The sequence below is a fragment of the Apodemus sylvaticus genome, chromosome 7, assembly GCF_947179515.1.
Source record: "Apodemus sylvaticus chromosome 7, mApoSyl1.1, whole genome shotgun sequence".
Classification (NCBI taxonomy): Eukaryota; Metazoa; Chordata; class Mammalia; order Rodentia; family Muridae; genus Apodemus; species Apodemus sylvaticus.
Window position 1 is genome coordinate 40907162 of NC_067478.1, and position 7648 is coordinate 40914809.

Consider the following 7648-nt stretch of genomic DNA (forward strand, 5'->3'; position numbering starts at 1 on the left):
TTAAGAAACTGCCCTAATATTATGAGTTTACGTTTACAGCTTAACACGGAGAAGGATTTCCTCCCTACCCAGGAATAGGTTACTTATCAATTTATAAATGGGGATACCTGTGCAGGATTGGAGGAAGATCAGAGCTTTCTCTATGAGTCTGTAGACCCACACACTGCAGTTAAATACATTCTCCCATGGATAATCTCACAGTCACATGCTTGTCGGAGTCCATCTCATAAATACACCTCAATAGTAGCCAAATACATGTACACCCAGCAAAAGTGCTCCACAGTGATTAAAGGTGGTACACGAATGAATGTCAATGTGGGCAGGTCATTTTAGGGTGTGGATTTACACAGCCAATTAACTTGCAGATTGTATTCTTTCTCTTCCCCCCACCCCCCAAAATAAATAAAGCCAATGAAAATACACACTATGTCACCTTGGTTGTCAAGGAGGTAACTGCCTAGAGGGTCTGCATTTTTGCACTTCCAATTTTCTATGACACCTTCACTTTGCTCTGCAGGGCCTTCTCATGTGAGTAGGGTTACTCCACTGCCTTCTCAGGCAAGGCCTTCTTCTCAGAAGATCTGTCTTCAGGCTTGTGGGCAATCAACAGGTAGCAGGTGAGTAGGATTTCGAACACCAGAACATGGGCATAACGTTTGAGAGGCTCACTGACCAGCTGGTGGAAGAAAGGCAAAGGCAACACCGACAAGAGCAGGAAGAAATTAGCCACATCTTTGGGACACCCAGGTACCAGGGTCATGACAGGGCAACAGGTCACTTCAAGAGCGCCAATGCTTTTCCAAAGAAGACTGAAATTGATGCCCATTTTCTTCAGCAGAGGAAGGGCTTTGACCTGTCTCTTGTAAGCACATTTCATCACACTGTAAGTACCCTTGCTGAGCCTGGGGGTTCAGCTTGATAGTCCCCATGAAAACAAAGAAGAGTCCTAGGGCCACAGAGAGGGCCATGATAGTTACCGTTCCTAGGGATGGCTTGGGGTCACCAAGGCAGGTCCCAACTAATCCTTCTGCTTTGCTCAACCTGGCTGTCAAGGTGCAGGCAGTTAACACAGAAAAGCTAGAGGTTCATGTGAAGGTAGCAGCAGAGAGAATGACAAATCACACATTTAACACCACCACTCAGGAGGTAGGGATAGAGGCAGAGGCAGATGGATCACTGTAAATTCAAGACCAGCTTCTACATAGCTAATTCACTGCCAGTTAAAAAATGAGACCTTGTTGCTGTTGTTATTGTTTTGTTGTTATTGTTTACTTTGTAGTTTATTCTTTATTTTTTTATCTTTTTTTATTAAATATATTCTTTATTTACATTTCAAATGATTTCCCCTTTCCTGGATAACCCCTCCCTGAAAGTCCCAGAAGCCCTCTTCCCTCCTTCTGTTCCCCAATCAACCCCTTCCCACTTCCCTGCCCTGGAATTCCCCTAAACTGCTGCACTGAGCCTTTCCAGGACCAGAGGCCTCTCCTTGTTTCTTCTTGGGCATCATTTGATATGTGAATTGCTTCTTGGGTATTCCGAGCTTCTGGGCTAATATCTGCTATTCAGTGAGTGCATACCATGTTATTTTTTGTTGTTGTTGTTCGTTTGTTTTGTGTGTATGTGTGATTGGGTCACCTCACTCAGGATGACATTCTCTAGTTCCACCTACTTGCCTAATAATTTCATGAATTCATTGTTTTTAATAGCTGAGTAGTATTCCTTAGTGCAAATATACCACATTTTCTGTATCCATTTCTCCACTGAGGGACATCTGGGTTCTTTCCAGCTTCTGGCTATCATAAGTAGGGTGCTATGAACATAGCGGAGCATGTGTCCTTATTACATGCTGTGGAATCCTCTGGGTATATGCTCAGGAGTGGTATAATGGGTAGTATCATGCCCAGTTTTCTGAGGAACCACCAGACTGATTTCCAAAGTGATTGTACCAGGTTGCAACCCCACCAGCAGTGGAGGAGTGTTCCTCTTTTTCCAAATACTCACCAGCACCTGTTTTCTCCTGAGTTTTTGATCTTAGCCATTCTGACTGGTATGAGGTGAAATCTCAGGGTTGTTTTGATTTGCATTTCCCTGATGACTAAGGATATTGAACATCTCTTTAGGTGCTTCTCAGCCATTTGATATTCCTCAGGTGAAAATTCTTTATTTAGCTCTGTACCCCATTTTTTAATAGGGTTATTTGGCTCTCTGGAGTCTACCTTCTTGAGTTCTTTGTATATGTTGGATATTAACCCTCTGACAGATGTAGGGTTGGTAAAGATCTTTTCCCAATTTGTTGGTCTCCATTTTGTTCTATTGACAGTGTCCTTTGCTTACAGAAACTTTGTAGTTTTATGAGGTCCCATTTGTGAATTCATGATCTTAGAGCATAAGCTATTGGTGTTCTGTTCAGGAAATTTTCCCCTGTGCCCATGTGTTCAAGGCTCTTTCCCAGTTTCTTTTATATTAGTTTCAGTGTGTCTGGTGCTATGTGGAGGTCCTTGATCCACTTGGACTTGAGCTTAGTACAAGTAGATAAAAATGGATCCATTTGCATTCTGCTGCATGCAGACCTCCAGTTGAACCAGCACCATTTGATGAAAAGGCTACCTTTTGTCCACTGGATGGTAAAAAAACTCCACCAGACAACTCCTACAGCTTACAAACAAGTTCAGCAAAGGGCTGGATATAAAATTAACTCAAGTAAATCAGTAACCTTCTTATCCTCAAAGGATAAACAGGCTGAGAAAGAAATTAGGGAAATGATACCCTTCATAATAGCCACAAACAATATAAAGTATCTTGGTGTGACTAACCAAACAATTAAAAGATCTGTATGACAGGAACTTCGAGTCTTTGAAGAAAGACCTCAGAAGATGGAAAGATCTCCGTGCTCATGGATTGGCAGGATTAATATAGTAAAAAATGGCCATCTTGCCTGAAACAATCTACAGATTCAAAGCATCCCCATCAAAATCCCAATTCAATTCTTCATAGAGTTAGAAAGAGCAATTCTCAAATTTATCTGGAATAACAAAAAAACCCAGGATAGCTAAAACTATTCTCAACAGTAAAAGAACTTCTGGAGGAACCAGTATGTCCGACCTCAAGCAGTACTACAGAGTAATAGTGTTAAAAACTGCATGGTATTGGTACAGTGACAGGCAGGTAGATCCATGGAATAGAACTGAAGACCCATAAATGAGCCCACACACCTATGGTCACTTGTTTTAACAAAGGAGATAAAACCATCCAGTGGAGACCTTGTTAATAAGAAAAGAAAGAAGGAAATTTGAGCATAGAAAGAAGAAAGGCACCTATAGATGGAGGCAGAAGTGTGTATATATGTGTGTGTCAGGGGGTGTCAACACAAGTTATCATCAGTTAGAAGTGGTAAGGAAGGATTCCCTCTCTCATACTAGGAACTTTAACAAGAACACTGCTATCCCAACAACTTGGGGATTTTTGTTTGTTTTCTTGTGGTTTTGTTGTTGTTGTTGTTGGTGGTGGTGGTGGTGGTGGTGGTGGTGGTGGTGGTGAGGTGTGTGTATGTCTGTGTGTGTGTGTCTGTGTGTGTCTGTGTCTGTGTCTGTATCTGTGTCTGTTTTGACGCCTAACCTTAGAACCAACAGTGCCTTCCTGTGACTTAAAGCCATCTAGCTTGTGGTGCTTTGCTATAGCCGAGGAAGGCGAGAGACTGATGCTTTTGGTACAGAGGAGAAGTGACACTTTGCATGAGGAGATGACTTAGTCTGTTCACAGAAACATTATTTTTCCCATTTATACAGCAAAATAATACTGTTTGTTCCCTCACAGCAACACGTGCACTTGGAGTGCTTTTGGAAATGGAGAGTAAAGTGAGGGTCTTGCAAGCACAAGAACTGAAATTTGGATCCCTAGAACCCATCCATAAAGCTGGGCAGAGTTGCACATGCCTGTAATCCCAACCATGTGGGGGCAGGTGCCAAAGACAGGCAGACACCTGGCAGCCAGCCTGGCCCCACATGGTAAAGATCCAGATGAGTAGGCGAATCTGTCTCAAACAAAAGATGCAAAGTGCCTGAGTACCAATGCCCAGGATGTTCTCTGACTTCCACATGTGTATGCCATGTATAAACACTCTCAGGCACATGTGCACCCCTACATGTGTGAACATTCACATGTGGGCACATGTGTGTGCATGCAGACACATGCCAAAATAAAACATGTATTTGGAATTCATGGGAACTGATCGGTACATACTTTACCTCTGCTTTCTCTCTATTTTTCTTATGACCATAATCATGTGGAAAATGGAGTATGAGGTTATGGACAGACTTAGAGATAATGGAGCAGGCGATTTCTCTGTGCTATGGGCTTCTATGGAGATAAAATCTGCAATCCAGCCTCATTAGAACTATTATCTGCAGAATGACCACAGAAACTAAAGCCCCCAAGCCACATGAACATGATTACACAGATAATGTGGTCCAATTGCTGCATCGTTTATCTTGATGTATTGCTTTCTCTTTGCTGCCATATATTATACATTGAAGAATTACAAACCACTTAGGATGAAGTAGCTCTGCCTCTCCAGGTTGTAGTAATGCCCTTTTTATATGCTATAAGAATATTCCCTCTTCCTCGTGCAGCTGATTGTGCTTTCCTTCTCCAAATTAATTTAATTTGTATCTGGGGATGCATAAATAGGAAGAGTCCTACTCTTTGGTTTACAACTATGCTCAATAGCAATGACTGTACTTTGCTTGTATCAACCACAGGAATATTGGCAAAGGTGGTTTTTACCATATGTTAATAAATAAGTCTCAAGGGACTCAGCCTTTGGTTGTACTTAAATGCTGCCCTGGATCTCGATTTTGGGTTTTAATCAAAAGACCATTTCTTGGCATTCTGTTTTTCTGTCCCAGTGGCTGGGTTCTAAATATATACTAATCATAATAATAGAAATGAGAATTATAGCTAGCAGTCATTGAGAAACCACTGTGTGCCAGTCACTGTGCTAAGAATTTTCCCTAATTTGCCATCTGCCCATCACAAGAATTATGATGCGGGTGCTATTATTTATTGTCCCTGTTTTATAAATGAGAGAGAGCAGATTTAAAGTTGAAAGATGATTGTATCAAGAGGGAAAGAGATAAGCACTTTAAAGGAATAGAGGTTAATGAAGAGGCAGTTTACAGTTAGGAGTAAGATTAAGAGATACTAGCTTAGTGGTGAAGGGTTAAGGTTATCGGGAGGCTTTTATTGTTTCTCGCAGGACCAATCTCAACTGAAACCTTGCATGTAAAGACAGCTATGGACAAACCAGAGTGGCAGGCAGGCGCTTGGGAGGTTACATTGCTTGACCTCTCTCCTCCTGCTCTTAGATCCCCTGAAACATCTTCCCTTGGCTGAACCCAACAGTGAGTAAGGGAAACTCAGTGATGCAGTCCCTAGCAGCTAAGTTCCATACATAGCAGGACAGAAAAGTGTGTGTGCATGTGTGGTGTGTGCACAGATCTGGAAGAGTAAATGAAAGTCGACCCTAGACATGCATTATTTTTTAATGAGTGTAGCCAAAATATCCATCTGGCCAGACCTTGTGCTCCTAATCATTCTTCTATTTACTGCAAAGGATGAAAATTCAGATAAAGCATCCCATGAGGACGAAGGGGAACTTTTTTCACTTCGTCACCTTTCTAGAAACCCACCCACAGTCTTTTTGCTCCAGATGAACTGATCTTTGCAGCTGCTCCTCTGATGGTCACAGAAAAGGTTTCTGCAGGAATGAAGACACGAGCATCCTTAATCCACTAGAATGTAAACGCTACCAGCATGGAGATTTTAAACCAGTTCTACAGGGGTAGCCCTAGAATTGTCTGTTGGACCAAGAGCAAAGCAGGCAGCTAGCTTCTAAAACAAACCTACCAGCAACAAAAGTGAGCAATGAATTATTCAAACATGGTGCTCAGCTTTCTTATTTCTCCTCCCTCATCTTTTTCGTAGCTGTGAAATGGTTCTGGGTTGTTTGTTTCTCTTGAGACAGGTCCTCCTGTCATCTAGGATGCCCCTGAACTCACCCTTTAGGTGAGGATAATCTTGAACATTTGATCCTCCTGCCTGTACCTCCTGAGTGCTGGAACTAAAGGCATGTATCACCATGTTTCCTCCATTTTATGCAGCTCTGGAGGATAAACCCAGGGCTTTGTGTGTGCTACATGATGACTCTACCAACTTTTTAAAGATAGGAAATCTGTTTGAGGACAATGTACTGTGTTTTGTGCAAAGAGCTTTATGAACAGTGTCATACTTGATTCTTATCAGACTTTTCTCTGAGTTCAGCCATAGTCTCATTTCAGTTTTATTGATAAAACACTAAGATTAGGGTCTGAATATATATGACTTCAAACTAACATTTAAACTACTTTCCCTGCACTGCATTTCTAGTTTTGATTTTTTTACTATAACATTTAAGAGTCCCAAGTCAGTTGGCAACACCTGCCCCTGATACAGGGCTTCATGTCCACCTTCTCTGATTCAGCAACCTTTACCTCCGATTTCAGTAGCCATTCCTGAGCCAGCTCCCATTCTCCTGAAGTCGGGGCAGTGTCAGTCCTGTGACAGCACCAAGCTTAGGGCTCTTTCCCGCCATGCTCTCCCTTCAACTGCACTCCTAATACGTAGCCCTTCAGATTCTCTGCGCCCTCGCCCACCTATTACCTGCATCTGACAGAGATATTCACCCAAGCAAGGAAAATCTTTTATGATGGTAGTTGTAAAAAAATGAGATTGTGAAATGAAATATGAGATAGGGTACCTGGATGGATAGTCTTGGAGATCTTTGTTTACAGTTTCCTGGGACAGTCAGAGTTGCTTCATCTTGAAGAAAGGTGCAAAAGAGCTGTATCCCTTGTAGGCATAACTCCATCTTACTAGAAAGAGTTAAGAGGTCGTTTGGGGGGGAGGTTACATAGGCACCCTCCCCTATGTAGAAGAGTATATGAGCAAGACTCTTTGATTAGACTGATTCTGTCACTATCTCACTGAAGTCTTCCTCTTGTCAACTTAGGTATGCATACAGATTTGTACTGTCTATAGTACTCAAATCCTTTACCAACCCCCTTACGCCCAACTTCAGCTAACCTGCATCCAAAAACACTGAATCCTAATGCCTGAGTGTAGTGGAACAATACCTCAGCTGTCCAACTTCAATCACACTGACTTTACTGAGGTTTGGACTCTAGCTACGGGCAGAAACCCTCTCTTCCAAGGTGTTTCTTCTTTGGGATTTTCTCAGCCCAAAAGTTCCACTTTTGAATCTATTTTACATTTTTATGGTTGATTCTCCATCATAGTTTAATAGTCCTTTATATTAAAACCTTCTCCTTTATTATACTGTCGTTCTATTTCCTGACTGAACCCAAATTGATAAAAGATATTTGATCAAAGAAACTAGAATATAAGATTAAATAAGCAAGTATATATTTTTTTTGGCTTGTGAATTCTTTCTCATTGTACTATATTGAACACCCTGGCAAGGATCCCCAAGAGACACAGAAACTATGAGAGCAGCTCTTGGAAGCTTAAGTACAGCTTTAGAGAATCCCAAGAAGAACACAAATTCAGTGGGTTACCCTGGCTACTGGTCAAGGGAAGTGAGATTGTGAGATAC

General features: G+C 41.8%; 1 pseudogene; it reads right to left on the reverse strand.

The window, feature by feature from the left end:
* Positions 1 to 490: 490 nt before the first annotated feature.
* Positions 491 to 6546, reverse strand: LOC127689693 (novel acetylcholine receptor chaperone-like; annotated as a pseudogene).
* Between the last annotated feature and the right edge of the window lie 1102 nt (positions 6547 to 7648).